Genomic DNA, 19,364 nt, shown 5'->3' with positions numbered 1-19,364 from the left:
TTGCCGCATAAGCCATCGCTCGGCAGGCCTTAAGAGAAAATATATTGTTACATATATGCCCTGCGCGTCGCTGGATGTTGAAGAAGAGGACAATAAACAGTACTGACGCTAAAGGAAGACGAAGCTGAAGAAACCATTGGGACTTGCCTGAACACTTGCTGTGTTCTGCTTTCCTGCACTGTGAACAGTTGCCCATTACCTGCTGTGGTTTCCTGTGCTATCCTTCTGCCCCGTATCATCTTGGTGGAGGTGATCAAATCCTCGTGCGCACAGATTACCCCTTGCGCTGCCAAAACCTGGATTTGCGCAGTGGCCGTCATTTACCTGGGCTTTCAACGACGTCAACAACTACCACTATGACCTCCGAGGCAGCCCCTACCACCGCGGCAACTTCGGCTCAGCCAGTCGTGCTCACAAAAATCCGCCACCCTCCCATATTTAATGGCGAAGTCAAGACAGACATGGAAGATTGGCTGGATGAGTACGAGCGTTGCAGCAAGAACAACCACTGGGACGCGACCATTATGCTGGCCAACATCATTTTTTATTTGGCGGGAACCGCTCGCACGTGGTTCGAAAATCACGAACAAGAGCTGGTGACGTGGGCAATCTGTAAGCAAAAGCTTCAGGACCTGTTCGGGAAGCCCATTGGTCGAGCTGTCGCAGCAAAAACAGAACTTTCATCTCGCATCCAATCCTCCACGGAGTCCTACCTTGCGTATATTCAAGACATGCTTGCGTTGTGTCGCAAGGTCAACTACTCAATGACGGAAAATGACAAGGTAAGCCATATCCTCAAGGGCATTGCGGATGATGCGTTCAACATCCTGTTCTGCATGGATTGCTCCACCGTCGACTCAGTGCTTCAAGTCTGTCGAAAATTTGAGCAGGCTAAACAACGACGCCTCGTACATCGCTTTGAGCGCCTTCCAAACACCGCAGCTACATTATCCTGCGATGATCTGGCCCCTTTGCAACAGCCTTCTCATCCCACGAACATGACTCGTATCGTCTGGAGAGAACTCGAGGCCTTAGCTCCTACATCACTCATGTCTCCGCTACCCGACACCGTGGCCATGATACAGGCCGTAGTTCGCCAAGAACTTGCAAACGTCAGCCTCTCCTCCAGCCCCGTGTCGCCCACGCCACCATCCCACTCTGTTCCTGTGGTGGCTGCTGCTACTGCCAGCCTACCTTCCACACGTCGCTACCTTCGTCGCAATCCCGCAGAGTGGCGCACCTCAGACGACAGGCCAATTTGCTTCATTTGCTGTCGCGCCGGTCACACATCGCGTTATTGCCGTAGCCATACCTTCTTCGCTTCTCGATCCTATTACAATGCCGACCGCCGATACTACCAAGGACCTCGACGCTTCCCTGTCCAACCAGAGGAGCTCCGTCTCGTCTACGATGAACCAGGACATTATCTTTCTCAACAAGAAGAGACTCAAAACGAAACCGTCCCCCCTGCCCGTCGCACCAGCCGGTCTCCATCCCCACTGGCTCATCAATCCCGTTCACCGGTATCTCGCCGCAACACCTCCCCATCACACGCCGGTACCTACTCGGGAAACTAGCAAGTGCAGCGCCCTGGAGTGACGCTGCATTCCCAACCCGGACTGTCAACTCAGAACTGACCCCAGCACCTAGACGAAACCTCATTGATATTCTTGTGGACAGAGTCTCCGTTTCTGCCCTTATTGACACTGGAGCCCACATTTCTGTTCTGAGTTCCTTGCTCCGTCGATGCCTCAACAAATTCCTCACACCTGCTTCCTCGTCTACAGTTTGTGTTGCTGATGGCAACACAACTACTGTCATTGGTATGTGTACTGCGAGAGTTACCATTGCCGACCGCCACATCCCTGTGCTTTTTACAGTCCTCACCAGTTGCCCTCATGAAGTTATATTAGGACTCGACTTTTTAACAGAACACTCCGCTCTCATTGACTGTTCTTCTGGACTGATTCATCTAGACGTGCCGCTCTGCCCTGACGACAAAGCTCCTGAAACTTCAACGCTCCGTCTCCGCACCGCTACATTTAGTTGCCTACCACCAGAAGCCGCAGTGTATGTGCTGATGTCGCCTTTTCCCTCCGTTCCAGATGGCAACTACGTTGTTTGCCCCATAACTGACGTGACACTTGAGAGTAGCATTGCTCTACCTCCCAATATAGTGCATGTAGCGAATAACAGCACTTGTATTCCAGTCCTTAACTTCAGCTCTTTTGTGCAAGTTTTTCCTGAGGGCATTTCTCTCACCGAACTGACCCCATTGTCGGAGTTTATTGTGGCTGCTCTTTTACGTGACCCTATTGCCGCAGTGCCGACACGACCTGCACCGTTCCCACCTCAGGAGGTCCGTATATCCGGCATGGTTGCTCCTGACCTGCGCCCTGATCGTGCTAAAGCACTTACGACCCTACTGACATCGTACAGTGATAATTTTTATTTTGGTGACCGACCCTTGGGTCAAACGTCCCTCGTTACACATCGCATCGATACCGGAGACGCCAGCCCAATTCATAGACGACCATACCGAGTCACCATTTTTGAGCGTCGGCTCATACAAGATGAAGTCGACAAGATGTTGGCAAAGAACATTATAGAGCCTTCCAGCAGTCCCTGGGCATCACCTGTCGGGCTTGTTAAAAAGGACAATACCTGGAGATTCTGCGTTGATTACCGACATCTCAACAAAATTACAAAGAAGGACGTTTACCCGCTCCCTAGGATAGATGATGCCCTCGACTGCTTGCACGGTGCCAGCTGTTTTTCTTCGATTGATCTTCGTTCTGGTTATTGGCAGATCGCTGTTGACGAACGGGATCGAGTGAAGACCGCTTTCGTCACGCCTGATGGCCTGTACCAATTCAAGGTGATGCCATTTGGTCTGTGTAATGCGCCTGCACCATTCGAGCACATGATGGATTCTCTTTTGCGCGGTTTCAAATGGACGACGTGTTTATGTTATCTCGATGATGTTATTGTCTTTCCCTCGACCTTCGAGAGCCATCTCCATCGCCTTGAGGCCATTCTTGGAGTCTTCCGAAGTGCTGGCCTTCAGCTTAACTCGAAGAAGTGTAGCTTCGACCGACGTGAACTCAAGGTGCTCGGTCACGTGGTCGACGCACGTGGCGTTCAACCCGACCCAGAAAAAATACATGCTGTAAGTGCATTTCCTACACTCCGCTGTGCCAGTGACGTGCGTAGTTTTCTAGGCCTTTGCTCCTATTTTAGGCGGTTTGTCCCCAATTTTGCGGAGACGGCTCGTCCACTCACCAATCTTCTGAAGAATGACGCTCCATTTTGCTGGGACCAAGAACAATCTCAAGCATTTTCTGCACTCTATGCGGCCCTCACCAACCCACCCATCCTGGCACACTTCAATCCCTCAGCACCAACGGAGGCACGCACCGACGCCAGTGGTCACGGTATTGGTGCCATTCTTGCCCAACAGCAGATGGGTCGCACTCGCGTCATTGCTTATGCCAGTCGCCTCCTTTCTGCGGCTGAGGGGAATTACTCGATCACAGAACGTGAGTGCTTAGCCCTCGTGTGGGCCATTACAAAGTTTCGCCCTTACTTGTTTGGCCGCCCGTTCTCCGTCATCACCGACCACCACGCCTTATGTTGGCTTTCTACGCTGAAGGACCCTACTGGTCGCTTGGGGCGTTGGGCCCTCCGCCTTCAGGAATACACTTTTTCTGTCGTCCACAAGTCCAGCCGATTGCACGCTGACGCCGACTGCCTCTCCCGCAACCCGGTAGATCCATCACCCACCAGCGAGTGTGACGATGACACATGTGTGTTGGCCATCTCTGACCTTTTAAACATTTGCCATGAACAGTGCTTAGACCCCAAGCTTTGCAGTATTATCAATCGCCTCAGCACTAATCACCTTGATGCAACCCTTGCTTTGTTCGTGCTCCACAACGGCACCTTATACCGGCGGAATATGCGACCAGATGGCGCCGAGCTTCTGCTCGTAGTCCCCGAACACCTGCACACCACCGTTCTACAGCAACTGCACGACGTGCCCACTGTGGGTCATCTTGGTCTATCTCGCACGTACGACAGCTTCCGCCGCCATTTCTTTTGGCCGGGCCTCTATCGCTCTGTTCGTCGTTACGTGGCTTCTTGTGACCGGTGTCAGCGACAGAAGAAGCCATCGGTGGTGCCTGCTGGATAACTGCAGCCGATCGACATTACAGTAGACCCGTTTTCCCGAGTTGGCCTTGACCTCCTCGGGCCTTTCCCACTCTCTTCGTCGGGGAATAAATGGATTGCGGTGGCCAGATTATACTACGCGCTACGCTGTCACCCGAGCGATACCTACCAGCTGTGCAACTGACGTGGCTGCGTTTCTTCTCCACGATGTCATCCTGCTCCATTGTGCTCCACGCCAGCTGCTCACTGACCGTGGCCGTTGCTTTCTAGCTCGAGTAGTCGACGAAATTCTCCGGTTCTGCTCCATTAAGCACTATTTCACCACCGCTTACCATCGACAAACGAACGGCCTCACCGAACGCCTCAACCGCACGCTCACGGACATGTTGTCATGTATGTATCGGATGATCACCGTGACTGGAATGTTACTTTGCCGTTTGTAACGTTCGCATATAATTCCTCCCGTCACGACACAATGGGCTACTCCGCCTTCTATCTTTTATACGGCGGCGACCATCCCCTTCCGTTTGGCAGCATACTGCCTCGCACCGTTAATGCCAGCTCCTATGTTCGTGACGCCATATCTCGAGCTGACGCCGCTCGGGTTATTGCTCGCCGCCGACTAGCTTCCTTCCAAAATTCCCAGAAACGCCGCCATGATTCTCGTCACCGGGACGTCCGCTACTCTCCGGGCTCTCTCGTCTTGCTGTGGACTCCCACTCGTAGAGTTGGGCTGTGTGAGAAGCTTTTGCCACGCTACGCAGGACCCTACCGTGTCTTACGGCCAGTCACTCCTGTGACATACGAGATCACCCCTGTGCATCCGCCGCAACAGTCCGCTATGCCACGTACCGAGATCGTTCACGTCGCCCGAATGAAGCCGTACTACACCTGCAGTACTTCGACATAAAGCGCACCGAGACTGTGCTTTTCGTGGGGGGTAAGCAGATCAATTAAGGGGAAATGAGGGTGCTCGTTATAATACATGAAGGAAAGAAGCCAACAGTCGGCGAGGCCAAGGAAAGCGTTGGGGATGGTACTTTGTCTTTTTTTTTAATGTTTACTTGGATAATCACAGATTAGTAATGCAATCTGTTTAGGGGAAAGATAATTAAACACAAAGTAGAAGAAAAAACAACGTGCCGATGGCGGGAACCGAACCCACGACCTCCGAATAACGCGTCCGGTGCTCTTCCAACTGAGCTACATCGGCCGCTGTCCTCCTTGCTACTTTCTTGGGTATTTATGTTGTCTGTATACGACCCTTGAGAGTGTTCACCAGCGCCACCCTTAGCCAAGGCGGCGGACGTGGAACATCCTTTGTTACCGCCAGCGTCACATAGAACATGATCAAGAGCGAGGGCGACAGCTGTGCTAGAACCCTCTTACGCTACCTATGGCTTCAAGACTGCCAGAACCGAGACCCCCGTAAGCTCCAAGCAGATAATGAAGGAAAGAAGCCAACAGTCGGCGAGGCCAAGGAAAGCGTTGGGCATGGTACTTTAGTCTTTTTTTTTAATGTTTACTTGGATAATCACAGAGATCAGTAATGCAATCTGTTTAGGGGAAAGATAATTAAACACAAAGTAGAAGAAATAACAATGTGCCGACGATGGGAACCGAACCCACGACCTCCGAATAACGCGTCCGGTGCTCTTCCAACTGAGCTGCATCGGCCGCTGTCCCCCCTGCTACTTTCTTGGGTATTTATGTTGTCTGTATACGAACCTTGAGAGTGTTCACCAGCGCCACCCTTAGCCAAGGCGGCGGACTTGGAACGTCCTTTGTTACCGCCAGCGTCACGTAGAACGTGATCAAGAGCGAGGGCGAAAGCTGTTCTAGAACCCTCTTACGCTACCTATGGCTTCAAGACTGCCAGAACCAAGACCCCCGTAAGCTCCAAGCATATCAATTAAGGGGAAATGAGGGTGCTCGTTATAATACATGAAAGAAAGAAGCCAACAGTGGCGAGGCCAAGGGAAGCGTTGGGGATGGTACTTTATGTCTTTTTTTTTTTTAAGCTGGTTCTAGCACAGCTCTATTGACGCTAATATCTAGAACTCGCAAAAGTACTCTTGTAAAGAGAAATTCGGGCTAGGTGGTTATCTAGTCTTCTGCAAACATCCCTGTTTTATGCAGATAATTTTTTTCTGGCATTGCAGTGCCACACATCATTGCCTTGGCAGAAGCCCTTGGCAGGTAATGGATGTACCAGCACAGACCTTTCAAGCAGATTCAACATCCATTTTCTGTAGCTTTGTAGTGAATATAAAAATTAAAATAGTGAAACCCTTTATGTACCTACACGAAAAGCCACGCACTTTAAGATGCGTGCTTTCAGTGTCCGTGGTGCTCGATAGACTTGAGGTGCAGAATATACGTAAAATATGAGCAAATCGAGGTGGCAGATTTCGAGACTGTTTACTAAGCGTGACAAATGGCACATATGTGCCAAATGATCGTGTGTACTGGCGTACGTACGTTGCATCGCTATGCTACCACCACCGCCGCGACGGTTGCTGCACGCAAACAGACGTGAAAACACCGATCAGCATCGTGTGAGTATGCGGAGATGTAAAAATGGCTAAACTTTACTAGTCGTGATTTTAACATCATTGCGAAAGAGCGCGTGTAACAAATTATACTCATGCATGACAGGGTCATGGTCTACATCGACGTTTGTCACATACATTAATTCACTGCAGGACTGACTGCATGTGGTGATGCCAGACACATGCTTAGACCCTTTATGAAAACTGCTATACAATAAGATGCACGGCATGTTCTCCAGCAATTAAACGTTAGTGCATAAGTGCAAATTTTCCCAGTGATTGTGATGCGGGCACTGCCCCAGTGTGCATACTGCGCGCAGTGAAGCCAGTGACACTGGCACAGTTTTGTGCTTTACAGCGCTGGGACCAGTGAGTTTGCAGTGAACGTCCAGTAGATGCCAACGCGACACAGTGCAACCCAGTGTGAGAGGCGCAGCTTCGTGCTGTACAATGCTGGGACCAGTGAGCTTGCAGCGAATGCCCAGTAGGTGCCAGTGTGACGCAGCGCTAAACTGCCAGCGTCAGTGCAATCCAAGTGTGGCCCAGTGGATCCAAGTGCGACGGCAGTGTGGTACAGTATTGTGTAAAAAATATACTGATTTACATTGAAAAACACTGCCCAGTGTCCCATTGGCACTGCATTTTTCGATAGGGAATGCACTATAATAGGAAATAGTGCTCATACATGCCTCCCCCCCCCCCAATTAGCGGGTCAACAGTAGGAGCACACGTATCTGTTGTAGTGCACAGAGGTGAGAGGTCCCAGGATTGGGCCACGTTGGCCTACCTTTGGCAGTGCTGCAAACGGCTTCAAGATGGAGTATATGAATTAGTAGAACATAAAAGGAACAATGCACATTGTTTATGTATCAAGATGTGACAGGCAGGTGTGCAAGGAGTGCAGCATCTTTTTCATACATATCATGCATGTTTTATCAATGATTGCCAGAAAGAATAGTACAAATTTATAGACATGAGAAAAGCCAGCAGTCACTGAAACCAAGGAAAGAATAAGGGAGTATTTATACTTTCTAAATTGTAGCACTGATCAACAAGCAATATTTTATAACTGAAACTTGATTGATTACAAGGCAAAAAAATGTAGCTGGAAGAGCAAGCCTATATATTTCCCACAATTCATAACCCATCAGCAACAAAATATTTCTTAAAGGCCAATATAGGTTTGGTCTGGTTTATGGGGTTTAACATCCTAAAGTGACTCAGGCTATCACCATAATTGAAGTCTCTGGAAATTTCAACCTCTTGTGGTTTTTTACTATGCACTGAAATTACACAACACACGGGCACCTTGCTTTCTGCCTCCATAAAAAGTAACCATCGTAGTCGGAATTCGATCTGCATACTAAGGTTCTGCAGTCGAGTGCCCTAACCATAGCACCACTGCAGGAAGACTGAAATGCAATATATTTCTTTTCCAGACACACTGTACACACCTACCTTACTGTAAAAAGTCTGCATTATGCAACGCTATAGATATCACCACTCTGAGAGCCTAAAAAAAGTGATAGATACAGCCATTTTTTGCCACACAGTTGCAAGTAATCTGCAACTCAGTGTCTTGGTACTAGGCACAAGTACACTGAACTATAGCTGGACATTCCTCTGACTGCATACTGCAGACAGCAAAAACAAAGTACTGATTATGTGAGGGGAAGAAACCTGCACTACAGTTCTAACTTAACTACACTCTGCTGCTGAAAGCAGGTACTATACTGTCAGTAACCCAGGTCAGTCACCTCCACAGCACATGGCCAAGGAATGAAGTGTGAGTGAGCAACTTATGTAAAACGCACATGCAGCATACCAGCTGATGTAATTATGCAGCAAAACATGACCTTTGTCAGAATTACTCGGTATGAAAGATTCATTGATGAACTGATTCTGGGGCTCGTTGGTTTTCATTCAGTTTCAGCAGTACATAGCAAGATGAGAACAGAGCATGGAGAAGCACACAGGATAAACAAGCACTGAATAAGACTTAAAAGGAAAAAGGTATCTATAAAATGAGGGCATGTAAAGGATGCAAAAAAAAATCAGGGATAAAATCAGATAAAACCGCAGGCTGTGCAGGTGCAATCATCCTTGAGCTTCACGAACATGGCTGCTTCCACTATTTTGAGTGTGAGCTTATTATGGCATTTGTTCAGAATGGTGTTTGTTCAAAAACAGAACATTTTTCATTGCTGTCATATTTGTGACAGTGCACTGGAAGGTTTCTGGACTACGAAACTTTAATATCATCGCTACACTCTATAAATGGTCTTCTATTGATAGTTCGGCCAGTTCGGCCAATGTATGCTTGCCAGAAGATAGTGGATGGACTATATAATGATTTCTGTGCATGCTACGATGGGATTCTTGTGTCATATAGTACAACCAATGTTTCCCTTTGCCATATCTATCAATAAAATACTAACAAAGCACAGCAATGACATTAAATGCTCCCTGTTTAGAAATCTGCAGTGAACATTACAAATGTGACAGCAATGCAAAATGTACCCCTTTTTGAATAAACAACCATTCCGAAAAAGTGACAAAAAAAAGCTCACAGGTAGAGTAGTGGAAGCCGCCACTATAGCAAACTTCAAGGATAAATGCATGAGCATAGCCTGTTTTCCTTTCACGCAGGGAGGTTGCTTTCATCTCTAAGTTTATCCTTGTTTTTATCTGCACCCTTTACACGCCCTCAATTTACCCTTTTCATTTCTTTTAATAGTCCAGTTCAGCTAATCAACAATGAAATTTTTACATTTCTGAAAATGAAAAGATACCAAATGTCTTAAGCAAAGCAGTTTCTACCCAAAGAGGCAAGGCCAAACAAACACAGCAAAAGCACAGTCACACATTGAGACCAGAAGCAGTCATGAGCCACACACACGCACCTAAACACAAAGCAAAACAGCTGCCTCACAACCCTCACAACAATATAGAAAAATGAATCAAGATACTAGCTAGTGAGTGTGTTGCTGACACGTAGTTGTTTCCTCAACGGTAGAGTACCACAACTTTTCTCTCCACTGGTTGTCTCTCAGCAAGTAAACGGCAATTGTTGCTGAGAGGTGTCTTTGAATGCAACCTAAAGGTAACATACACCTAATGAAGGCAGGAAATGATTACGGTGAAGGTAATTGTACAGTGCAACCATCGTCATACCGTCACCTCTTGGCTGCGTTCACAGGTGGTTTTGAGGCAATTAAGGATCCAAAACATCACATAACGCAATCTAAAGAGGAATACAGCCCAGGAAAATGTTGGTAGCTTATTTAAACGTTGGAAATAAATAATTTGTACTCAGAGGATTTGAACAGACGCACCAGTGCTCAGGTAAGCAGTGTTAATCCATTGCGCCGCACCTTTTTTTTCTTTAGAACGAGGACAGCAGGCTTTAAATATGCTCTTATTTATTTTGACAGCGTCGTCGTCTTCTCAGAGTCTGTCGCACTTCATCCTCAGCACGACTAGCTAATACCGCTAAGTAACACTACCCCCCTCGGGAAAAGCACAGTCCTGATGCGGTCTACGTTGGCGAAATAGAATGTGCATGATAGGGCTTCAGATGGGACACATGCACTATTTTGGAGGTTGGTGCTGTGGACGAGGACTTTGGTAACACAGATTCAACTTCGTATGTGACGTCAGTCACGGGGCGCAAAACACTGTAAGGGCCTATGTAATGGGGCAAAAGTTTTTCACACGTCTACTCGACGGCACAGGAGCCACAGCAAGACGAGACATCCAGGAGTGTAGTGGACATCACTGTGGCGACTGTCGTACCGGAATATTTGAGAATCTTGGGATGCAGAGAGCCTGGCACGAGCTATCTGGCGGGCATCATGAGCGCGGGCAACGGCATCACTGGCATAAGTACTGGTGGCGTATGCCACGGATAGGTAGGTGTCGAAGGGCAGTAACGGGTGTCGGCCAAGTAATAAATAAAATGGGGAGTATTCAGTGGTAGAATGGACAGAGGAATTGTAGGCAAATGTCACAAAAGGGAGATGAAAGTCCCAACCGCGGTGGTCGGCAGACACATACATAGCCAGCATGTCTGTGAGGGTATGGTTTAGTCGTTCCGTGAGGCTGTTGGTCTGGGGGTGATAGGCGGTGGTGAATTTGTGGCGGACGGAGCACGAACGGAGAATTTCTTCAACCACTCGCGACAGGAAGCAACGGCCACGGTCAGTTAGTAGTTTGCGAGGGGCACCACGATGAAAGAGTACGTTTTCTAGAAGGAAGTCAGTGACGTCTGTGGTGCAGCTGGTTGGAATGGCTCGGGTAATAGCGTACCGAGTAGCGTAATCGGTGGCGACTGCAATCCATTTGTTCCCGGAGGCGGAAACTGGGAAGAGGACAAGAAGGTCCATGCCTAGATGGGAAAACAGGTCAGTCGGTATGGGGCTTGGCTGCAAATGACATGAAGGCAAAATTGTGGGCTTCTTCAGACGTTGACACAGTTCATATGCGGCAATGTACTGCTGGACAGAGCGGTAGAGCCCCGGCCAGTAGAAACGGCGTAGGCTGTCATATGTCTGTCATATAGGCTGAACACCGGAAGCATTAACCAGGTGACCAAGCACTTTGATTTCCCGATGGCCAAAACTGCATTTCTTTGAGTTGAGTTGAAGGCCGGCGCTGCGGAATACCTCGATAATGGTAGAAAGGCGAGAGAGGTGGCTGTCAAATGTGGACGAGAAAACAATGACGTCGTCTAAGTACCAAAGACAAGTCGTCCACTTGAAGCCGCGCAGCAAGAGTCCATCATCCGTTCGAACGTTGCAGGGGCGTTACATAGGCCAAAAGGCATGACTGAATTGATAAAGGCCGTCAGGGGTGATGAATGCTGTTTTTTCACGATCTCTCGTGAACGGAGATCTGCCAGTAGCCGGAACGAAGGTCCATGGACAAAAGTAGCTGGCTCCGTGCAAACTATCAAGCGCGTCGTCGATACGTGGAAGAGGATAGACATCTTTTTTGGTTATCTTGTTCAAATGGCGGTAGTCAACGCAGAATCTCCAACTGTTATCCTTCTTCTTGACCAACACGACAGGGGAAGCCCAGGGGCTACTGGAAGGCTCGATTACATCGTTCGCTAACATCTTCTCGACCTCCGTTTGAATGACCCGTCGCTCGGCAAGCAAAACACGATAGGGCCGCCTGTGAATAGGACTGGCGTCTCCGGTGTCAATGCGGTGGCTGACAACTGTAGTTTGACCCAATGGGCGGGTTCTGAAGTCAGAAAGGTCACTGTAGGTGAGCAAATGCTTGTGTAACTCAGCGGCGAAATCAGGTTGGAGATCACCTGCAATCATGCTGGTAAGAGGATCAGGGCGCGATGTGGAGGACGAGGGAGTGGTTGCAGGGACGGCAGATGAATGATCCGTAGTCAGGGCTGATATGGCACAGTCGGTCATCGGGAACAGCGCAGCGAGTGAAATTCCCTTGGGCAGAACTTGAGTTGAAGTTAAGGACAGAGAGAGTGGTGCGGTTCTGAGAGATGTGCACAATAAGATGAGGAAGGGTGACGTGCCGCTGCAGCATGACATCAGTAATAGGACACGCGAGATAGTCGCCGTCCGGGACGGGTGGGAATGGTGACATAGGGATGTAAACTGCAGTTTCAAGAGGAAGGCGGCTGAACTGTGCTGATCAAAGGCAAGGTGAGCAGGAGGGGTCTTCAGAGCAGAGCGGAAGGTCCAAGCAAAGTAGGCCGCTAGAGCAGTCAATAAGGGTAGAGCGGGCTGTTAAAAAGGTAATGCCAAGGATAACATTGCGGAGGCATTCATGTAGGACGGTGAACAACACTGGGGCATGATGGTCAGCAATTGTAACTCGCGCCATACACATGCCAACCACGGCAACAGGGCTAACATTGGCGACGCAAACTGTCGACGAGAAGGCTGGTGTAAGGACTTTCTTGAGGCGACGGCAAAATGAGATGAGAACGGACAGTTGGGTGCCTGTATCAATTAGAGGTGCAGCGGTGGCGTAGCGGTAGAACATCCGCCTCGCATGCAAGAGGACCGGGGTTCAAATCCCGGTGCCGCGCAATTCTCCACCGGATGAATAAAAAAAAAAAAAAAAAAAAAAAAAAAATCCGAGTGTCGATGGAATTGCATAAACAGGTTTGAAGTGCGACCTGATGCCGGTGAACACCTCCGGCAACGCACTCCCTCACCAGAACAGGAGTTGGCCACCCTGGTGCAGTAATTGGCCACAACCTCCTATGATAAGCTCCATAAAACCCCGGCCCTCAGTCACCAGCGGCTGCGGAACAACTGACCACGGCGGCGGTCAGACCTGTGACGCAGCAGGGGGTGCTAAGAAAGCCTGGCTCCGCTGGACAGGCCGCCATTGGAAACTGACCCTGGCAACGTTTAATGCTAGAACCCTAGCTAGTGAAGCTAGTTTAGCAGTGCTGTTAGAGGAACTAGAGGGCATGAAATGGGATGTCATAGGGCTTAGTGAGGTTAGGAGGCCGAATGAGGCATATACTGTATTGAAGGATGGGCATGTACTGTGTTATCGAGGTTTACCAGAGAGGCGACAACTAGGAGTAGGTTTCCTTGTCAATAAGTATATAGCGGGTAATATAGATGAATTCTATAGTATTAATGAGAGGGTTGCAGGCATCGTAATTAGGCTTAATAAGCGGTATAAACTGAAGGTTGTACAGGCCTATGCACCTACAAGTAGTTATGATGACCAGGCAGTTGAAAGCTTCTATGAAGATGTAGAATCGGCAATGCGAAAAGTAAAGACGCAGTATACTGTACTAATGGGCGACTTCAATGCCAAGGTAGGGAAAAAACAGGCAGGAGACAAGGCAGTAGGTGACTATGGCGTTGGTTCTAGGAATAGCAGGGGGGAGTTACTAGTTGAGTTTGCAGAGCGCAGTAACTTACGAATCATGAATACCTTCTTCAGCAAACGGAAGAACCGGAAATGGACATGGAAAAGTCCTAACGGAGAGACTAAAAATGAAATAGACTTCATAATGTGTTCAACCCCCGCCATTGTGCAGGACGTAGAGGTAATCGGGAAAGTGCGATGCAGTGACCACAGGATGGTGAGGTCCCGAATTAGCCTAAATCTGAAGAAGGAACGCAATAGATTAGTAAGAAAGAAACCCATCAACGAATTAGCGGTGAGGGGGAGGGCAGAAGAGTTCAGGATCTCGCTACAGAATAGGTATTCAGCTCTAACTGAGGATGGCGACATTACCCTAGAGGCAAGGAACAATAATTTCAGAGATATCATTACTGAGTGTGCGGTAGAAGTAGGCGGTAGGATAGTTAGAGAGGATACCGGTAAGCTGTCTAAGGAGACGAAAGATTTGATTAAGAAACGCCAGAGTATGAAAGCTTCCAATCCAACAGACCAGATCGAATTGGCCGAGATATCAAAGCTAATCAATAAGCGCAAGGTGGCCGATATAAGGAAGTATAACATGGAGAAAATTGAGCATGCTGTAAAGAACGGGGGAAGCCTTAAAGCGGTAAAGAAGAAATTGGGCATAGGCAAAAACCAGATGTATGCGATAAGGGACAAGGCGGGCAACGTCATCACTAATATGGACAAGATAGTCAAAGTAGCCGAGGAGTTCTATACAGATCTCTACAGCAGCCAAAGTAGTCAGGACCGTAATGAGATTGGCGGTAGGGAAAAACAGTCAGACGTTCCACCAGTGACGAAAGACGAGGTCAAGAAAGCATTAGAAACTATGAAAAGGGGGAAATCAGCTGGAGAAGATCAGATAACTACAGATTTGCTGAAGGACGGGGGGGATATCGTGCTAGAAAAACTGGCCACCCTGTATACGCAGTGCCTGGTGTCATCGACGGTACCGGAACCATGGAAGAATGCAAACATTATCCTCATTCACAAGAAAGGGGACTCTAGGGACCTTAAAAATTACAGACCAATCAGCTTACTGTCTGTTACGTATAAGGTATTTACTAAGGTAATCGCTAATAGAATCAGGACAACCTTAGACTGCAATCAATCAAAGGATCAAGCAGGGTTTCGGAAACGGTACTCTACTATCGATCATATCCATACCATCAACCAGGTGATAGAAAAATGCTCGGAATATAACCAGCCCTTATACATAGCATTCATTGATTACGAAAAAGCATTTGACTCAGTTGAAACCTCGGCGGTGATGCAGGCATTGCGAAATCAGGGGGTAGACGAGCCGTACGTGAAAGTGCTGGAAGATATATATAGTGGCTGCACAGCAACCATAGTTCTGCATAAAGAAAGTAACAAAATTCCCATAAAGAAAGGTGTTAGGCAAGGAGACACAATCTCCCCAGTACTATTCACAGCTTGTTTAGAGGAAGTATTCAGAGACTTGGAATGGGAGCAGTTAGGGATAAGGGTAGATGGAGAATACCTCAGTAATCTGCGATTTGCTGATGACATTGCCTTGCTAAGCAACTCGGGGGATGAACTGCAAATAATGATTGATGACCTAGACAGAAAAAGTAGAAAGGTAGGCTTGAAAATCAATATGCAGAAGACTAAGGTAATGTTCAACAGCCTCGGGAAGGAACAGCAGTTTACATTAGGTAGCGAAATACTGGAAGTAGTAGGCGAATATGTCTACTTAGGACAGGTAGTAACCGCAGATCCGGACCATGAAAAGGAAATAACAAGAAGAATAAGATTGGGATGGTGCGCATTTGGCAAGCACTCGCAGATTATGACTAGCAGCTTACCGGTATCGCTCAAGAGGAAAGTATACAACAGTTGCATCTTGCCTGTACTCACCTATGGGGCTGAAACGTGGAGGCTAACCAAGAGAGTTCTACTTAAGTTGAGGACAACCCAGAGGGCTATGGAACGAAAAATGGTAGGGGTAACATTAAGAGATAGAAAGCGTGCAGAGTGGGTCAGAGAAATAACTCAAGTTACCGACATTCTAGTGGAAATTAAGAAGAAGAAATGGACATGGGCAGGACATGTAGGGCGAAGAGAGGATAACCGATGGTCGCTGAGGGTAACAAACTGGATTCCAAGGGAAGGAAAGCGTAGCAGGGGGCGGCAGAAAGTTAGGTGGGCGGATGAGATTAAGAAGTTCGCAGGGGTCAAGTGGATGCAGCTAGCACAGAACCGGGTTAAGTGGAGAAATATGGGAGAGGCCTTCGCCCTGCAGTGGGTATAATCAGGCTGATGATGATGATGATGATGATGATCAATTAGAGCAGAAACGGGAACTCCATCCACAAGGACGTCGATATGGTTATTTTGTAGGGCAGGAGTCAGCAGAGGTTTTTCGGTCCGGGTCATAAATGCAGCGTCACCTCCGGGAGCTGCACTGGCTAGTTTTCCAGTAAGTGGCCAGAATAGGATGGTAACAAACTGCGGCGAGGAAGAGGAGAACGTGAACGTCATGTTTGTGGGGATGGTAAACGGTTGGCAGCACAGACAGTGGAACCGGGGTCAGCACGCTTCTGGTCGGGGCGAGGTGGGGAATAGCGAGGGGCATAGTCTCCGCGGCGGTCGACGTAGGTGTACTGGCGAGACGGAGTGTACCAACGGCTACGGCAGTGACGGGAAATGTGGCCAACGCGAGAACAAGTAAAACAGATTTGGCGATTGTTATGGGAACGCCATTCATTTGGGTTGCGGTACCGATATCGGGGCGAGAAACCGATGTTGGTTGAGGCAGCAGCAATTACTGGAGGGGCAGGTCCTGAATCCACGGTGTCGGTGGCGCTCGTAGAAGGGAGGCCCATATTCGCAACCTCTTGGCAAACAACAGCCTTAATAAGTGATACAGTAGCCAGGGTGTTGTCGGGTGTATGCGACAGTGAGGCCACGGAAGTCATTGCCCCAAGCTCTTGGCGGACAATGTGTGTCAAAGTGCTGTCGTTAGGAGGCGGTCGAGGAGTGGGGATATCAATACAGGAGGAGCTAGCAGCCGTGTTCGGCAGCCGGTCGAAACGGTGAGATATGCGCCTCTGTTTCGCCTGCTCAAAACGTCGGCACACTTGCAGCACAGAGTCCACGGGGGAGCAATCCCTGTACAAGAGGAGATTGAAGGCATCGTCGGCAATGCCTTTTACTATATGGCCGACTTTATCCTCCTCAGGCACGCCTTGGACGACTTTGCGGCATAGAGACAGGACGTCTTGGATGTAAGAGAGAAAAGACTCTGTAGACGTTTGGGCGCGAGAGGCAAGCGCTTTCTTGGCGGCGATGTGGCGGCCTATAGGCTTTCCGAACAGATCGTGGAGCTTCTGTTAGCAGATATCCCAAGACGTTAGCTCTTCTTCGTGGGTTTCAAACCACACCCGCGCGGCACCAGCCAAATAAAAGATTACATTCGCGAGCATGAGTGTGGCATCCCACATGTCGTGCTTGCTCACGCGCTCGTATAGGGCTAGCCAGTCATCTACATCGACGTCGTCAGTCCCGCAGAAGGTTCCGGGGTCACGGGGGTGGGCCATTACAACAGCAGGTGCGGCGGCTGTAGAGGTAGAGGCGTCTGTAGTCATTGTAGTGGTTCCGATGTGGCGGCCGCTGCAGAAATCCAGCTTGTGAAAGGGGATCGAAAAGATTCACCTCCACCAAGAGATGTTACGTGGAAGATCTACAATCTGAAAGCTGTCCGCACAACTAACATCGATCAGAGCACTGATTTCACACCCTCAACGTCGTCGTCTTCTCGGAGTCTGTCGCACTCCTTCATCCTCAGCACGACTAGCTAATACCACTAAGTAACAATATTCTTGCTGTTTCTCACTAGGTGACGCTGCTTAGAGGACCCTACTAGAGCTACTACCCTACCATTGAGAGAGCGGAATTATGTATCACTGACATGTCTGCTGCCTTTCTTTTTTTGTCAAAAACTCACTAAAATTTTATGCGCCTCTTCATAAGTGTTGTGTGGACACTGCTTTGGCTTATTTGGTAAGTTTTTAATTCTTGGAAAGGAAAAATTTTCATTGTTTATTAACCTTATGCATGGACGATAGAAGGGTTTTGCGAGATAGCAATGTGTCACCTGCTTAGGTGTGAAGGAAGAGTTTGGCTCCTTGTTTTCATTTTGATTGCTGATAGTGTATATGTGCTTGCGGGTTCTTTGTGCTACCGTCGTTGCGCCGTTATTCCTGTGGTGTTCATTGACAAATCATGCAGCAGAACATTCACAGCATATCTGAAAAACCAGGGCTCCAAAGAAGTAATGAAGAGTGGACTGCTCACAATTCAAGGACCTGTAGCTCCATGGATGCTGTAAAGCCCTCCTATCTGGCTCAGCATTGAGCTCTAGCATTGATAACATGTTTGTCAAGGCTGCACTAATGCATGGCATCACCTCACTACGGTCCATGCACAAAGATAAGGATTTAAGTACAGAATATGAGGGAAGTCAGCAAATCTAACAGGACCTTTAAACTTTGTGGTACACTTCTACTGCACTGTGCAACATACTGTGCCGTACATGTTTAATCCCTCTGCAAGCCAATATTATGCAAAAGCAATATCAATGAATTTCCGCCTACCTGTTCTTCCATGAGCTGGCATTATTTCGGCACCAATCCGCAATGTGGGCAGGTCTCATCTACAAAAAAAAAGGGGGGGGGGGGAATTAAAAGAGAGCAAAGTCATGCACCACTGAAATGCCAGTAGTTCTGGCATTATGCTTTATTCGCATTCCGTTTAACCACAAAATCTGTGAGCTTTCTTTTGTCGCCGTGCGGCAGCGCACGGGTGAACGTAATAATTACTCTCATTCCAAAACCCCACTCTGCCTTGAGGGTTTCCTCTAAAATATTACCAAACACTCGTAATATAAGAAACGCAGATAGAAAAGAGAGGCGCGATGCACTCGTTTCCGGGCCTTTGTGGTGCGCTCGTCAACACGAATAAACATGTCTCGTGGCAGGTATCGCCTCACGCTTGTAACCACTCCATGCTAGAAATTTCACGCCAGGGTGAACAAAGTGCGCAGTAGGTTGCAACTGTGTTATAACACTTCACCCATCCAGCAATAACATCTAAAAGTAATGTTCACGCACTGTTACTTACATTCGGGAGTGACCAGCCGCTCCTTTCATCCAAAGCAACAAAGCACCATCTCGGCGAAGCCAGTTGGAAAGCTTCAGGGCCAAAAGGAGTTCTCGACTAACGCATAAGTGGAACATCCCTTTTGTAGCGCAGCCAAATAGCCGCACAATAAACAAACAACACAAAATAAGCTCAAAAAACAAAATTCCAAGAAAGCACCACGGAACTTAACGACGAAACCCGCGGCCATGGTGCCAAGAATACTTGTTTGCTGGATTGGATCGGTTCGCATCGACTTTCATGTGTTTGAGGTAACAAGCTCCTATGCTGTGCTGCCTGGTTGGAGTTTCGTTTTCACCGAACGAGGAGTGCATGCCTCGGCACGTAAAAATGCCGGAGATAGAAAACGGCATTAATTATCAGATCAGATGCTAGAAAGTTGCATGATTAATTAAGGGATTATTTTATATCAGCGGTAATAGAATTGGGGTCAGATAATTTCGTGATCTGCAAAACAGCCGAATCACTTGTTAAAGGAGCCGCGAAGCGCTTCGTAATATGATATCGGTTATGCTTCAGGTCAATTCTTTATGTCACAGGGATACT

General features: G+C 48.2%; 1 long non-coding RNA gene and 1 pseudogene across 1 annotated transcript in view; both read right to left on the bottom strand.

The window, feature by feature from the left end:
- Window positions 1-19,002, bottom strand: part of LOC146182742 (uncharacterized) — a 36,895-nt gene extending 17,893 nt beyond the window's left edge. The window contains exons 1-2 of the long non-coding RNA XR_014708388.1: window positions 18,780-19,002; window positions 18,254-18,312 (exon numbers count right to left, since the gene is read on the bottom strand). This is a non-coding gene — a long non-coding RNA (uncharacterized LOC146182742). The remainder of the gene's footprint in view (window positions 1-18,253; window positions 18,313-18,779) is intronic.
- On the bottom strand, window positions 7,075-17,245 carry LOC146182743 (uncharacterized; annotated as a pseudogene).
- Window positions 19,003-19,364: the final 362 nt, after the last annotated feature.

Source organism: Amblyomma maculatum, chromosome 7, assembly GCF_055883805.1.
Source record: "Amblyomma maculatum isolate TAMU_Amacu chromosome 7, ASM5588380v1, whole genome shotgun sequence".
Taxonomy (NCBI): domain Eukaryota; kingdom Metazoa; phylum Arthropoda; class Arachnida; order Ixodida; family Ixodidae; genus Amblyomma; species Amblyomma maculatum.
This window is presented reverse-complemented; position numbering and strand designations above follow the sequence as displayed.